This window comes from Crocuta crocuta, unplaced genomic scaffold, assembly GCF_008692635.1.
Source record: "Crocuta crocuta isolate KB4526 unplaced genomic scaffold, BGI_CrCroc_1.0 scaffold70, whole genome shotgun sequence".
Taxonomy (NCBI): domain Eukaryota; kingdom Metazoa; phylum Chordata; class Mammalia; order Carnivora; family Hyaenidae; genus Crocuta; species Crocuta crocuta.
The window spans coordinates 11,302,010-11,319,253 of NW_027528417.1; the positions used below are offsets into that span (position 1 = coordinate 11,302,010).

General features: G+C 36.0%; 1 protein-coding gene across 3 annotated transcripts in view; it reads right to left on the minus strand.

The window, feature by feature from the left end:
* Positions 1-12,917, minus strand: part of OSTN (osteocrin) — a 43,382-nt gene extending 30,465 nt beyond the window's left edge. For all 3 annotated transcript variants that reach the window (XR_013332801.1, XM_077754541.1, XM_077754540.1), the window contains exon 1: positions 12,842-12,917. The gene's annotated coding sequence lies outside the window, so the exon portion shown is untranslated. The remainder of the gene's footprint in view (positions 1-12,841) is intronic.
* Positions 12,918-17,244: the final 4,327 nt, after the last annotated feature.

A 17,244-nucleotide genomic window follows, 5' to 3' on the forward strand; every position in this document is an offset into this window, starting at 1 on the left:
CAAAATCACGGTACAGAATGGAGTATACTTTCAGCATGATATAAAAAATAAAGACCAGCATTTGGAATTTAAAACTTGATAATATTTTTTTATAATCTTACTTTTTAAAGTTGAATCCTAGTTAGTTAACATATAGTGTGATAATAGCTTCAGGAGTAGAATCTAGTGATTCATCACTTACAGATCACACCCAGTGCTCATCCCAACAAGTGCCCTCCTTAATGCCCATCACCCATTTAGCCCATCCCTGCACCCAACACCCCTTCAGCAACCCTCAATTTGTTCTCTGTATTTAAGAGTCTCTTATGATTTGCCTCCCTGTTTTTATCTTATTTTTGCTTCCCTTCCCTTATGTTCATCTGCTTTTGTTTCTTAAATTCCACATATGAGTAAAATAATATATTTATCCTTCTCTGACTAACTTATTTCACTTAGTATAATACACTCTATTCCATCCACGTTGTTGCAAATGGCAAGATTCCATTATTTTGATCACTGAGTAATATTTCATTGTTTATATATACCACATCTTCTTTATCCATTCAAAAACTGATAAATAAAATTTTAAAAATAACAACTTAATTAACAATTAAGTAAAAAGGGGCCAAAGTTATGAATGGATATTTTGCAGAAAATGAAATAGCCTGATGGAAAATAAACATCCCAAAGTACCCCATCCCAAAAATACATGCAACTTCTTTAATGCAAAGAATAAAAACATAAAAGAGAGAGAGAGAGAGAGGGAAATATACCCTTAGACATACGTCAGATTGGCAAAAATTCAAAGTGAACATTGCACATGTTAGAATGGTGCTTGAAAACAGAGAAATGTAAGTGATGCTAGTGAGGCTGAAAATGAATCCAATCATTTGGAGAAAATTGAACTGTATCTAGAGAAGTTAAAAATGATCATGTACCACCTATAACACATTTATTTCACTTCTTAGTATATATTCCCAGGGACCTCTTACATGTTTATATGGAGACCTGTACCTGAAAGTTCATAGCCTCAATGTTTATAGTGGTAGAAAATCAGAACCAATCCAAGGACTCTACTCAAGAGGGAATGGGTTTAACAGTTGAGGTATATTCATACTATGGACTTAAAACAAATGACTTAAATACATGTGTGTCTACTGTTGAAACAAATGAATTAAATGTTACGTGTATGTATGCAAGGATTTCAAAGAAGTCACTTTGTGGGGGCAGAACAGGAAGTTGTAGAACAATATATTTGGTGCGCTACCATTTACCTAAATTCGGGATACACAAAGCAATTTTATGTATTCTGAAATCTATATATATATAGTTAAAGTATCAATGAATGAAACTTGATTCATGACTATGATTACCTCTGTGGAAGGAGAGAAATAAATAGGATTATGGAGGAAACATAGGGACTAAGTTTTAATCCACACATATTTAAAGCAAATGTGTCTAAAAAGCACGTTTGTTAATTCTGTATAGTAAGCACAAAGATGTGTCATTTATATACTTATGATATTTTTATATTAAAAAAAACAGTATACAGACAATTAAAGCTAATCTATGATCTATATCAGGTCTGCTAGCTGCCAGTTTGTCCATTGGTAAAGGGAAAAGCCTTATCCGATTTAGGGAAGATTACAGGTTGTGGGTTACAATGGAATGGGTATGACTTCACCACTTAGTACGTGGCTTTGGGAAGGATCCGCCCCCCCATCCTATCCATCCCTGAATGAGAAGTCTCAGAGAGCTTTTATCTCCCTAAAACCATCATTTGGAAAGCTGTTGGGAGCAAAAGGGAAAGGATGTTTAGATGGATCTGAAGAACTGGATTTGAGTCTCCTTGTGGCTTCAGCATTAGTGACCTTGGATATGCATCATTTAACCTACTTGCACGTTATTTTTCATATTAGTGAAGGAGTAATTCTCACTGCAAAAGAGCTTTGAGAGAATTGAACTGATTTGCGTATAACTTCTTTATCCCATATAGTATTTATAATTTGTAATAAAGAACACTTATGAGCTAATACTAAGTATTTCTTTAGTAACTACATTCGCTTTGGTGTGACTGAAGACTTTTTAATGACACTTCCTTATAGTACTGCTATTGTGAAACCTCGGTGCGGATTTTAGCAGTAAAAGATTATCTGCTAGAATACAGACAAATAAATGTTTTATATAGACAGAGTGGCATGTGTATTAACTATATCCATTAACATTTAATGTGGGTATAAAATATTTTAGAGTTGTTGATAACTTTTATCAAATATGATTTTAATTTTCATGTTATGTAGTCTAAACTAGTTCTTTGGTAGGTTACCAATAAATATTTTTAACTCTTGTAGTGTTACTCTCTAGTTACTTCTCTATATCCAACCTTTCTGGAAGAGACCAGTAAATTCTGTGTTCTCTTTCTGACAAATGGATATCTCAGTGGAGTATTCTTGTAAGTATCAAAAAACAATAAATCATGATTCTGTCTCTAAATTGAGACAGTAGAAAAATCACAATAAACTCACAATAAAGAATGTAATAGTTATCTGTTAAAAATACCATCAAAAAATGCATCACCTATTGTTTAGAAAATCTGCCACTGAATCATATTTTTGTTTTTTACTTCTGATTATGCTGACGTCTCTTTAACTTTCTTCAACATAGAGGAAGACATATGAAAACCTTAACTGTATTTTAAAGACAATCTCATATTTCTGGCATATCTTTATTTTTTAAAACTAGCTTTCTTATTCAATCAAAGATAAACTGCAATTGTGATTTTTCACTTCCTCATTTTTTATCATGTTAAAAACAGGTTACAAAGTGTGAAATTGCCCAATTTTATAAGCCTTTCCATGTGGATTTCCTTTAACTATTTTTATCTGTGTTTTACTAACCAGGTTTCTCTTCATCTCTGCAGTATTATAAATGGCACAGGATGATGGGCATTTATAATATTGATGACTATGTCTGAGGCATATATTTTTGTGCTTGGGTGTATAGAGTAAAAAAGTCATACTGTATCATCTTACAGATAACCACATCCTGATTTTTTGGATAGGGAGATGTAAAAATAAGTGCTGAGTTTAAATACACACATTTAATGGTTTAAAGCCATGCTTGTAGCCAGTTAACCAAAAGGCCAAGTTCCTAAATATGGCAGTTGGTACACTAATGAAAATAAACACCCTGGCACCTGCCACACAAAAGACATTTGATTAACTAGTTGAAACTTGATTGCCACAAAATTAGAAACAGAGGAAATTATAGGGAGGGAAGGAAAAGAGTAGGTTCAGTTCCATTTCCCTGTTTTGTTGATAGTGGATAAATATAGCCCATGATTTTAACATCTAGTTGGCCGCATATACACTCCAAATCACGGACAGAGCACTCAAGGATGTTCATTGTATGAATACATCAGAGTAGAGATGTTTGCAAATTTTTCAGTGATTTTTATTGAGTAAGTTTTGAATAATATTCCTCTAGCTAGTGAGGAGCTTCAAAAGACACAGTGAGCATGGGATCTGCCTTATAAAATTAGGTGCACACTTCCATTCATTTGTAGCCAATTGATCTGCTATGTTCGTGCATTTTCACATTTTAATTTTATTTTTGAGAGAGAATCTTTAAGATGAATGTTTTAAAGTTGATTTATTTTGAGAGAGATGGAGTGGGGAGGACAGAGAGAGAGAGAAAGACTGGGGAAGGGACAGAGAGAGGGAGAGAGAATCCCTAGCAGACTCCATGCTGTCAGCGCAGAGCTCGATGAGGGGCTTGATCCCACAAACTGTGAGCTCATGACCTGAGCTGCAATCAAGAGAACGACACCTAACTGACAGAGCCACCCAGATGCCCCAGTAGAGTGAGAATTTTAAGTAGACTTCACGCTTAGGGAAGAACGTGTTGCTGGTCAATCTCACTACCAATGAGATCATTATCTGAGCTGAAATCAAGTCCGATGCTTAACTGACTGAGTGCCACCCAGGCACTCATCATTCCCATATTTTAAATAGTATTGCTGAATAAACAAACATTTACATTGTGTAACATCTTCACCTTTGTTTCAAAGACTTTTCCATACTTGAGAATTTCTTATGTCCCAAAAGGATCCTCCTAACAGTATCTGGAGCGGCAGTAGAAGGAGAAAGGGGGGAGGTGTGAAGTTCTGTCATAATTAAGTTTGGGAAACAACACAGATTGTATATTCCCTACAAGAACATTCCCTACAAGACGTATTAAAAGCTCTGAAAATGCAGTAGCAAAGAAATTATTTAATTCTATTTAAGCTAGAATTAAATGAGAATCTTGCTAAAATGAAGAAAGATGTTTGTGCTGAGAACTGGTGCTATAATGAATCATTTTTATGATAAAAAGAATCTCTCAAGTGGGCAGGGGCAAAGAAAGAAGGATTGAGAGCCATAGATCTAAAAATGAAACCAAAGGGGAGTGAGGGGAGGTGTTAGAGTGAAAGGGTTAAGTTGAAAAAAGAAACAATGTGAGCCAATATCTGATGGAATGCACTTTGTGGTTAAACTTGTAAACTATCTGCCTTGAGGGCTGGTGTTGAAAAGAACAAAAACAAAAACCAACAACCCGACTACTCAGGTGATTAAGAACATTTCTCTTCAACCTGAGACTTCACTATTAATGTCTGATTTATGGATAGTAGATCTATTAGAAAGTCTTGAGTACTGAGTTTGGGGGGGAGGGAACCTTGATAATTTTGGAAATTTTTTAAAATGTTTATTTATTTTTGAGAGAGAGAGAGAGAGAGAGACAGAGAGCGAGCAGCGGAGGATCAGAGAGAGAGAGAGACACACACAGAATCCGAAACAGGCTCCAGGCTCTGAGCTGTCAGCACAGAGCCTGACACAGGGCTCGAACCCACAAACTGTGAGATCATGACCTGAGCCAGAGTAGGCCACTTAGCCGACGGAGCCACCCAAAACATTGCCCCTGGAAATTTTTAATTTACTTGATTGGAAATACTGAAAGCAGACTCTACTCCATCCCTGTTTTCAACAAACATTAAAAATAAAGGGCTTAGAGATAAGGGATAAAAGACTTACAAACTAATATTAAACTTTTATATCTCTTTTACCCTGTCTTCCCACTTTGGCATAAAGTAGACATTTAAGTGAGATTTAATAGGGCATGTTGAAAAGGGTCCCTAGTTCTGACACTATGAAATGGCCATGTGTGCCTGCCCACAGCATTGCCCACAATCTTCTTGGAAAATGGTGGCGGTCCTCTAGGTAATTAGTGAGTCAGCTTGACCCTAAGTGAATCTGTTAAACAGAGTAAGATCAGTGTACCCTATACCCTGCCCTGCTTTGCAAGTTATAGTTACCCAGGTCCTTTGTTTATTTGTTTGTTTGTTTTTTAAGTAGGCTCCATGTCCAGCACAGAGCCCAACAACAGGTCTTGAACTCAGGAGCCTGAGATCAAGACCTGCATTGAGATCAAGAGTCAGATGCTTAACCTATTGAGTCCTTTTGATAAAGAAAAGCTTCAGGAATAATAGATAGCAGAGTAACTATCTTTTTTTATTTTAAAAGAGGGCCTAACAGGGACAATGCTTAACACAACGTCTGTGTGGCTCACTGTAATGAAGAGACTTGTGAGACTCAGGCCCTGCCTTGGCTTGACCATATAGCTTGCACAAACCCTTTCCTTTCTAGGCCGAGTGGAATGAATTTGGTTTAAAGGGACTCTAATGTTGCTTCCAGCTTTTTGAAAGTCTGTTGGTGAATCTGGCTCTTTTCTGGTAGAAGTACAGACATTGTAGGTAATGATAATAGGTGGTGCATGTTTAGGTAGAAAACCTTTCTGCTGTCCCTCAAGTCAGCCAGTTGACACACTAGATTGCATCTAGGTTTTGACGTAAACATGCATCTATTGAATTTAAAGTATTTCTAGATGAAAAGAGAGGGCCTCCAAATCTTTCATTTTAAGATGTCATTTATAGGGGCACCTGGATGGCACAGTTGGTTGAGCGTCCGACTTCGGCCCAGGTCATGATGGCATGGTTTGTGAGTTTGAGCTCCACATAGGGCTCTGTGCTGACAGCACAGAGCTTGAAGCCTGCTTCAGATTCTGTGTCTCCCTCTCTCTCTCCTCCTCCCCTGCTCATTCTCTGTCTCACTCTCTCAAAAATAAACATTAAAAAAAAGATGTCATTTATAGTAAGAGATCCCATTTTATACATGTAGTTTGAAAGAAAATTGCTACCAATTAAATTATGACATCCTATCAACTGTGAGACTCACTCTAATTTCAGAGATGTTAAAAGTGCATCAGAATGGATGAAATATGGTACATCTATGTATTTTTAAGTGTTTGCTTGTTTTTTTTTTACTTTTTTCATCATGCTTAAGTCAGTATGCTCAATATTTTAAAAAATATAAGTCTTTCAGTCAATACATAAGTATTTCAACAATATCAGAAAAATATTTCTGTAATGGTGAAGAAAAAAACCCTGAATTAGATTTGAAGAATAGGGAGAAGCATCCTTGCTGTGCTATTTCTTGCTCTGGTGACCTTTGAATAAGGTGTTTAAATTGTCAAAATTGTCTAATAACATTCACTTTATGAATTCACAGAATTTTAATTTTAGTCAACTAAAATTTTTAAAACTTAATTTACAAATAGCATATATAATTATGGATTTGGTTTAGGGCTGCCTAATAAGAGCAATAAGTGTATTTAATCTTATATTTAATGTTAATTTACTAAAAATGTATAAAGATATATAATTATTTATGAAAAAAACACCAAAGCCTTTTTATTCTTATTTTATGATAGGTTAAAACTTTTCAATGGGAACTCTAAACTGCACATGAAAACATTTTGTAAACTACAAAATAATGTGAAAAGATTAACTACACAGTATCAAAGGGATTCTAATTTTTGCTAAAGGCAGATCTTTGAAGACAAACCCTTCCAGGGAACATAAAGTCCATACTCAACAACCAGATAGGGAACTGAAAATTTGGGGCCATTCATAAAGGCAATCTGCAACATTTATTTTACTTTATTTTGTAAAACTTTTTTAAAAGTCTTTATTGATTTTTGAGAGACAGAGCACAAGTGAGGGAGGGGCTCCAAAGCAGGCTCCAGGCTCTGAGCTTCAGCACAGAGCCTGATGCGAGTCTCAAACTCATGAGCTGAGAGATCATGATCTGAGCTGAAGTCGGATGCTTAACTGACTGAACCACCCAGGCGCCCTTGCAACACTTATTTTAAACAGTCAGGAGGATATATTTCAGTTGGACATCATATACATAATTTTGATATTTCACTGAGTGACAATATTTGAACAGAGTGTTAAAGAAGGTTGCTAGTAGTTTTCTTTCAAGGGTGAAATAATCACATGCTTGAGACACTTGCCTATTGCAAGGCAGAGATTCGGACCAGGGGAGTTTCAGGTCTCTTCCTTATTGGAGCTTCAATTCCACTGCCCCTGGTGAATTTGGCCCCACAGACAGGACTATTGAGTGTGGCTGGGCACTTAGAAGGTTAGAAGTAGGGAATTGCTTTCAGATCCTCATAAATAAGAGACTTAAAATCATTGAGGATTTTCACTCCCAAAGCAATTGAATTACAAGTCATAGCTTCTGTCAGTTAATACACATATCATCTATATCATCCTCACAAAAATACATCTGAGAAACAGACTCATGCTGTTTAGACATTTACGTGAGATTCTCTTTGTGAAATTTGTTCTTTTTGGTAAATTGTATGATGAGTATTTTGCTCCATATTTTGGGTATTATCCTGCAAGAAAGGTGTAAATTGAGACAGTGCTTTAACACTTCCCATTTTTTTTAATTATAATATCAGAAACATCTTCTTTCTTATTTCTCATTGCTCTTCAGTTGGCAGTAGTACGTTTTCCAAAATCACAGAGCCAGTTAGAAGAAGAGCCAGAAAAACATCTTACATTTTCAAAGTCTCAGTTTCATGCTATTTCAAGTGTAACCTATTTGTAAAAGTATAAAACATTTTTCCATTTCCCCCCAAAAAAATGCTTATAAAGTAAAATGCTTACGATGAGGTGTTCTTAATGTGGCAAACACCTGAATTTTAAAGGGACTTTTCCTGAATGCTATGAATCAGGAAAAAAGATAATTTCCTACTATACATATGTTAATTGATTTTATTCTATGCGGCATCATTTTCATTCTTTCTCAGACACTACCACTTTAGAAAAATCTCAAACTTTGTTGTTAAAGTTTTTGGAATTTTTGCTTATTTGGAATTTCCAATCATACTACTCGTCTGTTGCCAAATTTATGAAACCTACAATGACACTTTAAAGGAAGACTGCATTGTTTAAAAGCCCAGGTATATATGAGTAACAAAGTACTTAGAGTCAACATGGCGTGCTGAATGAATAAATGAATGAAGCAGCCTTATGTGGTAGGTAGATAAGAATGCAGAGCAGATATTAACATCCTGGCTTTACTGACAGGAAACTGAAGCTTAGAGAAGGGTAGATAGAGATTTGGCAACGTTGTACAACCACAGTAATATATGATGAACTTCATGCCAGAGTCCCAGTAAGTCCAGTAGGGTTTCACATCTCAGATTCTCATTCTAATGAAAGCAACATTAATCCATATTCTCTAAGAATTATCCCAGCAGAGTTTAAGACTCATCCTTATCAAACCATAGTTTGTGCTTGGATCCCTGGATTAATGCAAGTTTCTTGATATAAAATGATGTCACCTGAAAATAGAGAAAAACTTTAGGGTATGACTGTAGACAATTCTGCTAAGGGGATTTGTTCTTTAATTCTAATGCTTTATAATGAGAAAAACAAGAATCTTTAAAACTATGGATGCACTTAAATATGCTGCTTGTTCATTTGATACATGGAGAATTTTTACCTGGCATAAAGAGGCTTTCAAAGGATAAAGTTGGATAAATGCAGGAATAGATGACACATATAAGCCCCAGGATATTGTAGACAGTTATCACCTCTTTTACCTTTACCCCAGTTTGTACTTACATATAATATTTAATAAAGAGATTAACTTACATTTTAATTACATTAAGCGAGCCAATATAATCAATGAAAAAACACTGTCGAAAATGGACACGAAGGGCCCCAAATATAAATTTTATAATATGCAATAGGATTTATTAGGTAAATACTACGTGGCAAGCCCTGGAGATACAAAGGTGAGTAAAACACCCTCCCCGACCTCCAGTGCCCACAGCCTGACCAAGATGGAGACCCCCTCAACCACTTGCCCTGCCAGGGGTTTCCTTCTGCAACACCAGACTCTTCCTGGAATGCTTCCATTGCTTTCCAGTGCAGCTGGTGTCAATAATCACTTTTTAAACATTTGCGTAGTACTTTATTATTTTGAAATTAATTTACTTCCCTTCATTACCACAGTAGTTAGAGCTACAGGAAAAATATTATAATTTTACTTTCTTAAATAGATGTACTGAGACAAGCAGAGTTACTTTAGAATCCTGGTACCCTAATGCCTGGGACCGTGTGTATACTTTCTAATACAATGACGTTGACCAGTAGAAAGAGGTTGGCCCTTAAGTTACACTGACGTGGATGTGACTCCTGAGTGGGGCATGCTACTTAGCCTCTCTGTTTCAATATTTTCATCAGGAATATGGGGCAAAGATTTACTTCGTAGGGGGGGCGCCTGGGTGGCTCAGTCGGTTGAGCATCTGACTTCAGCTCAGGTCATGATCTCAGGGTTCCGGAGTTTGAGCCTTGCGTCGGGCTCTGTGCTGACGGCCAGCTCAGTGCCTGGAGCCTGTTTCGGATTCTGTCTCTCTCTCTCTGACCCTCCTCTGCTCATGCTCTCTCTCTCTTTCTCAGAAATAAATAAAACATTAAAAAAATAAAAAAAAAGATTTACTTTGTAGGGTTATTATAAGGCTTACAAGTAATAAAAGTGACTACCGCAAGATAATTATATATAGCTGTCATCCTTCCTGTATTGCTTCTAAATCTGGCAACTTCACAAAATATGTCCTACTACTTTTTTATGTTATGAAAAATATTTTTTTCATTCTTTTTCATTTTAAGGAACAAAGTTACTTGAAATCTAGAATTATGGCAAAGTGGTAGAAGATAAATTATAATAAGGTAATATTGAGCGAGGGAAGGGATTTTACTGAAGAGAGTTATACGTGGCAACCACTCTAACATTTGATGTTATAGCATATTATGCATTATCGTTAATTTCAGCAATAATATTTCTGTGAAATATTTCCATGAAAATATTAGCATACAACAGAATATCATAATGGGAAGAAAACAAAGGGAATTAATCCAAGTTATACTCAAAACATATTCAAGTTCTAATTATATTAAAGTGAATTTTAAATTAAATTTTAGTATAATTTTATATGATACATATTTTTGTTTTACGGCTCATAAGATATCTTTAGTAACTTTTTTTCTTATGTTGTTAGGATCATGATTTTTCACAGGTTTTTTGGTGATATTGACAGGGTAGCATAGTCAGGCTGTGTCATAAAAAGCAGAAGCACCATGAGCATTATGGGACTGAAGGATCTTGTTACTGAAACGAGACCTGATACAGGCATGGAAACAACTGAGAAGAAATGGACTGCAGAAGAGGCAGAGGAAGAGAGGCTGCCTCTTTGAGCCCTGACGTGGACAGACAAGTCAGAGCTAGCAGGGAAATGCAACCACCAAAGTGGTCCCATGGGAACCACAGCCCTGACTTGGTGGGTCAGTGCGTAAGTTGCCAGTGGTGGCCTGGATGACATTCTAAAAATGCATTTTTCACATGGTTACAGTCTTATGTGTCATAGGAACACAGAGTTTTAGAAAGGGAGGGGATGCTCAATCGAAACTGTTGGATTTAATGCTCTCAACAGATGGAGAGAGTGCAGCTCAGAGACAATGAACTTGGCCAAAGGAGAGGAGATGAAGGAGAGATTTAAGATGGACAAAGAAGAGGAGGGAGCAGGGTGAGGCATGGCAGAGGAGCCATTTCTCTAGGGGCAGCCTCATGCTGAGGCCTGACATGACGGAATATTGATAAGGGTAAAGCTGGACAATAGCTAGTTCAAGCCCATCAAGGCACCAGGCAATTACTGGCAGGTGATGCTAACCACTGCTCCACAAAAGTACCCTGAAAACAATGTGGAGAAAAAAGAGAGAGGCCTCTGATCAGAGAGATCTCAGACACAGGGGAGTTGGCCTGTGTGGAGAGGTATCCAGGGCTAGGAGGGGACTTGGGATCTTTTATAACCTCCTGATCTTTAGAACCTCCCAAACTCCAGTTTTACTGAGGAAAGAATGAAGCCCCAGGTAGGCCGAGTGAAAGGTGCTGAAGTCAGGGCCTGGATTACACGTCTGGTCTCCTGACCCCAAGTCTCCTATTCCTTTGATGGCACCATAGTAACTAAGCAAAAGGTGTCCGGTAGGTAAAGACTAACCCCAAGTCTTCATTCTTGAATACAGGAAAAATTGGCTGATGTGGGAGCTTCCCTTGGTCATTCTCCCACTCAGTCTCTCTGGCACTTGCACCTCTTTTGTCTCTTTCCATAATAACAGAATATTGAGCCCTACTCAGTGCTTCAGGCTTGCCTGAAGTTACAGACTACACAGAGACAGAGTTGGGGCAGCATTTTGGGAACCCTTACTTTGAGTTCTATTCCTTTGGGACAAGTTCAATTAATCACATTTTATTAAACAAAGGTTCAAATCATTGAAAGTATTCAAACAAGCAGTTAAAATTATGATCCTGAGGCCCCCAGATCTGACCTATAAACAGATCTGCTTCTCTACTGCCCATGATTCATTATACAAGAATCAGTTCAAAACTCTGAGAAATAAGGGAGTGAAACAAATGTCAACTTTAAATGTCTTATTGAGTGACACCACAGTGCATGGGAGAGTTTCCTTAGAAAAATTCTATAAGAGGGCTGAAGACTAGTATCAAAATAAGGAGAAGACACAAACTGTACTTGATGCTTTTGGGAAGACCTATCAGCTTGATAGCTTATATGGGCATTAAAATAATCATAAATTATTAAGATTATTTAATTTTTAGAAAGGTAACTTAGAAACAAATAATTATCCCATTCCTTAAACTATAGACTCTATAGTTGTAATTTGAAGGAGGAATCTTCTGAATTAGACTGAATTTATTGAGTGTACACTATTTCCACACCCTGAAGCAAAATTTATAATTTCTTAAACATAACTCAAGTATATGTTTCAGATTAACTCTCAACTTGATCACTTAATTGCAAGAACACTTCAAATACAAAAGAATAGATATGATTTAAGTCTACTCTAAACCGGTATTAATATCATACTTGTGTATTTGAATTTCATAATAAGAGAAAAAGAGGATATTTTAGGCTTGAAGAATATGGAATATTGAATTTGGGATTTGATTACTTTAGGGCTATTTCTTGGGCTCTAATTTTGATAGAAATAAAGATAAGAAAAAATCTTTCTTTTCTACTTAGGCTTTTAAAAGTCAACCATTCTTATACATTTAAAATTTTTCTCACATTGAACATCTTTGATGAAAGCAAATTTAAGATATTAACACATATAGAAAATCATTATCTTGAGTTGTCTTTCTGTTTGTCTCAAAGTAGAAAATAAAAGCAAAATTAATCAATAAATATGAAATGTCTGAAGATACAATTAGCTCCACCCTAATTTTATAATAATATCTTCTTAGATTTTCTACTCATTTTAGAGAGACAAATATTACCATAAAACATTGGAGATCAGGATATAATCGAAACATCTTAAAAGTATGTGAAATGAAAAAAGTAGTTAAAAGGAAAAAAAAGCCTTACACTTTTCTCATAGCTTTTACATATAACTTACCTTGTGAAAAATCAGGAGATTCTAACTTTAGAATCCTGTCTGTGCAGTTTCTTCCAAACTCAGCCCTGATGGTGAGTTTTCTCTCTGAGTTTTTATAGTCTCAGTTATACACCCCCTACTCCAATCCCTGCCTTTGCTTTCTCTTACATCATTTCTAGATTTTCCACTGAACATTTTCCCGTCTCTTTTCAATCTCTCCTCCCCTCTCCCTCTCTCTCTTATTCCCTTTCTTTGAGTCTTTCTCTTTCCCTCTCCTACTCTTCTCCACATTGATTTTATCTACTGCTTGGATCCTGGTATTTAAGTAGCAACAGGAGCTTGGGCTCTGGAAAACTTAAGTATCCATTTAGTATTGTGTTCAGCCTTAGACCATCACTTCTTCCTGAGGTTTTAGTGTAGCTCGGATAATTACACAGCATATCTGGCAAATAAAATGCACTAAGATTTGTTAGAAAGTCACTAGGATATTTCAAAGTAAGATTTAGGAAGATTATAATCAGAAACCCAAAATGATTTATTGGTATATTTTTTTTTGGACCCTTACATTAAACGATCATCTGTGAAAATGGTGAGTAGTTTCAGGCTCAGTCAGGTGCACAGCGCTGTGTCAGTGAAACTGACAGCTACTTCGTAATTAACATTGCTATACTGGGAAGGTTGTCACCAACAAACCTATAAATACTGAACTGTGACATGTGGGCTATAAATGCAGACATTGTAATCATTCTTATCTTTCTCTGTCCTCCAGGATTTTAATTTCTTTCTCACCAAAACATTCCTGCCTCTGTCTGAATGTTTTCTTCACTTCCATTTCCTACTAGCCACATTTGCAACCTTACACATGCAGGTTGTAAAACAAATAATAATGAGTTATTAAATCCTAGAGGTAATAAGTCATGCTGTTAGGTCATTATTAGTTCATTCGGTTCACTGCTAGATAAATTCCCACTTGACAGACAGAGAAACTGAGGCTAGATAAATTAAGTGACTTTATGAAATCACACAGCTAGGAAGCAGTAACAGGGCCAGATTTCAAATACCAATCTTCTTAATTCCTTATCCAGTTCTTTTCCCACAACTTCATTCTGTCTCAGTATTTAAAAATCTAGAAAAAAGAATCCAAGTCGGATCATGTTTTTGCACAAATAGAAATAAATTTGTACTTTTTGGTTTTGCTTTGAAAGCCATTTAAACTACTACTCACTAGTGCAGGAACTAAAACATGGTTAATTTGGATGTAGGTGGGAATGGACTAGAGCACACTGAATTGGGGGGACAGTAAAATGCTTTATTCTTTTATGAAGGGTTTCCAGGGATAACATATGTCTCAACAAGCTTGAAATTTGAGTAGTTGGCAGTGACAGTTCACAAGTCAAGATAAAAATACAGCCTAATTGTGGACTCTTGTTTAGACATAAACTGCCATAAACAGTTAATGTGTCCATAACTAACATATATTGCCATAAAACGATTATGTTAGCTTGAATCCACATGATGGAAAACTCTCAATATGGATTTAATGGATGCATTATAATGCTACCAAAACCAATATTCTTGACGTACCTTCTACCCTTATTTCAAATGCCTCTCTTCGCATGCTGACAAGTGATATCTGTGGCTGATTTATTCCAGATCTGTCCCTGCTTAGACAGCCCAAAGATTCCACCCTATTTGTGGATTTTGTTGACCTAATTCAAAAGTTTGACTTAACTGTACTGCAGCAGTAGAAATAGCAACAGTTTATTCCAGTAACATAACCATGGTACATTTAAGCCATTTACACAGGATTCTGCACATAATCTACCCCTATATAAATTACTTATGCATTTATACATCACAGAGAAATTCAAGGTAACCACCTTGAAAGACAGAGCAGAAATCAGAGCAAATGAAGAAATTGAAAGAGAATATACATCTAGTGATAGAAGGGAGAGATTGAGATGAGAAAGGGAGAACATATTCATGAAAACTTTTCAGCTGGTATATTATTATTTAATCTGCAGGACAACCTTGCCAAAGAGGTGTTATTATTATTCATACTTAACAGATGAAAAACACTGAAGCTCAAATATGTGAAGTGGATAGCCCAAGTGCTCACAGCTGAAAAGTGATGGAGTCAGGAGTTGAGACTTGCACTTTCTGTCAGGATTCTGACAGTAAAGAGATGGCACATTGAGTAATTTAAGGAGAATTTAATGGGGACAGAGTGTAGAGGAACCAGAAAGGACATTACAGTCATATTATTGGTTCAATCCAGGTAACCCTAATCTTGAAGGATTAAAGGTAAATAGAGACAGAGGGATATGGGTAGAGAAAGTTGCCTGGCAGAAGTGTGACCTTTCATCCAGGCATACAGCCAGTCAAGAGACACCTAAATGAGAGGTGTAATTTATGAAAGAAACAAGATTTCCCTCTGCTTCCTGAATATAATCTCCTGTTGTGTTTACCTTTAGTCAAACCCAACTGGAAAAAGGATTGGAGGGTGTAGATAAAAGACCCAGAATATTGTTTAACCTCAAAACTGTGTTAAAAGACATATAAAGGAGATGCTTGGTAAAGACCATTGTGACAGCAAATGTCATGACTTGCTTGCATTAAAATCCGATACTCCCTAACATGTTTTTCAAGTTTATTGAGGTGTCATTTATACCCACACAATCCAACATTTTAAAATGTACAATATTAGGAGTTTTGACAAATGTAAACATTATATAACCTCCACTAAAATCAAGATATAGACTTTGACTATATATACCCCCCTCACACTAAATTTCCCTCATGGTTCTTTATAGTCAAACCCCTTTCCAACCCCCGGGTCCTGGTAACCACCGATTTGATTTCTGTCCCTATAATTTTGCCTTTTCCAGAAGGCCGTAGGAAATTATACACTATGTAGCCTTTGGTGTCTGGCTTCTTTCACTTAGAATAAAGTTTCTGTGATTTATCCATGATACTAAATGTATCAGCACTTTCCTTCTTTTTAATGAGAGTGTTCTATTGGATGGATGTCCACAATTTGTTTATCCATTCACCAGTTGGTGAAAATTTGGGTAGTTTCCAGTCTGGGGTAATTATGAATAAAACTGTTGTAAACATTAACATAGGACTCTTGACTTGATATTTGTGTTTTCAGTTTACCTGGACAAATATATGAGATTCCTAAATCATGTGGTAAGTTTAACTTATTAGGAAATAGCTAAACTGGCTTCCAAAGTGGTTCTGCCATTTTGTATTCTTATCAGATATGTATGAGGCTTCCAGTTGCTCAGCATCCTTTCTAGCTTTTGACATTCATTGCTGTTTTCAAAAATTTAGCCATTCTAATAAATGTGTACTGGTATCTCACTGTAATTTATTTTTTTTAATGTTTATTTATTTTTGAGAGAGAGGCAGAGAGAAAGAGAGACAGCAAATCTCAAGCAGGCTCCATGCTGTCAGCACAGATCCCCACGTGGGGATAGAACTCATGAAGTGTGAGATCATGACCTGAACGTGAGATTGTGACCTGAGCCGAAATCAAGAGTCGAATGCTTATCCTACTGAGCCACCCAGGCACCTCTCTCACTGTATTGTAATTTGTATTTTCCTAATGACTAATGATGTTGAAAATATTGCATGTATTTACTTCCCATTCATATATTTTTGGTGAAGTATCTGTTCAAAATTTTGCTCAATATTCAGTTGTGAGAGTCCTCATATACCTGGGCACAAGAATTTTATAAGAGTTGTGTTTGCAATTTTTTTCCACTCTGTGACTTCTCTTTTCATTTGCATAACATAGTCTTTCACAGAGGGTTTTTAATTTGATTAAGTCCAATCATCCATTTTTAAAATGGATCATGCTTTTTGTGTCCTGAGAAATCATTCTCTCAGCCAAGTTTGAAAAAACATTTTCTCCTTTGCTTACTTTCAGTTTTTCAAAATCCTTTCAGCTATTCTAGGTCTCTTACATTGATATAAAAAAATTTAGGATCAGCTTATCAATGTATACAAGAAAGCTTGCTGGGATTTTATTAGGATTTCACTGAATTTATAGATCAATTTGCAGAAATGTGACATCCTAACAGTATTAAATCTTTTGATCTGTAAACAGAGTATACTTCCCTTTTACTTATTTTATTGTTCTTAACATTTTTTTGTTTTATAAAGCATATAAATCTTGTATATATTTTGTTAAATGTATTTCTAATTTTTTTGTTGAGGTATAATTGACATATAATATTAGTTTCAAGTATGTAATGATTCGGTGTTTGTGTACACCATGAAATGATCATGCAATAGTGTCCATTGATCTCCATACACAATCATAATTTTTTTTCTTGTGATGAGAACTTTCAAGTTTTACTCTCTTGGCAACTTACAAATATGCAGTAGAGTCTATTAGCTGTGCATTCCACCGCCAT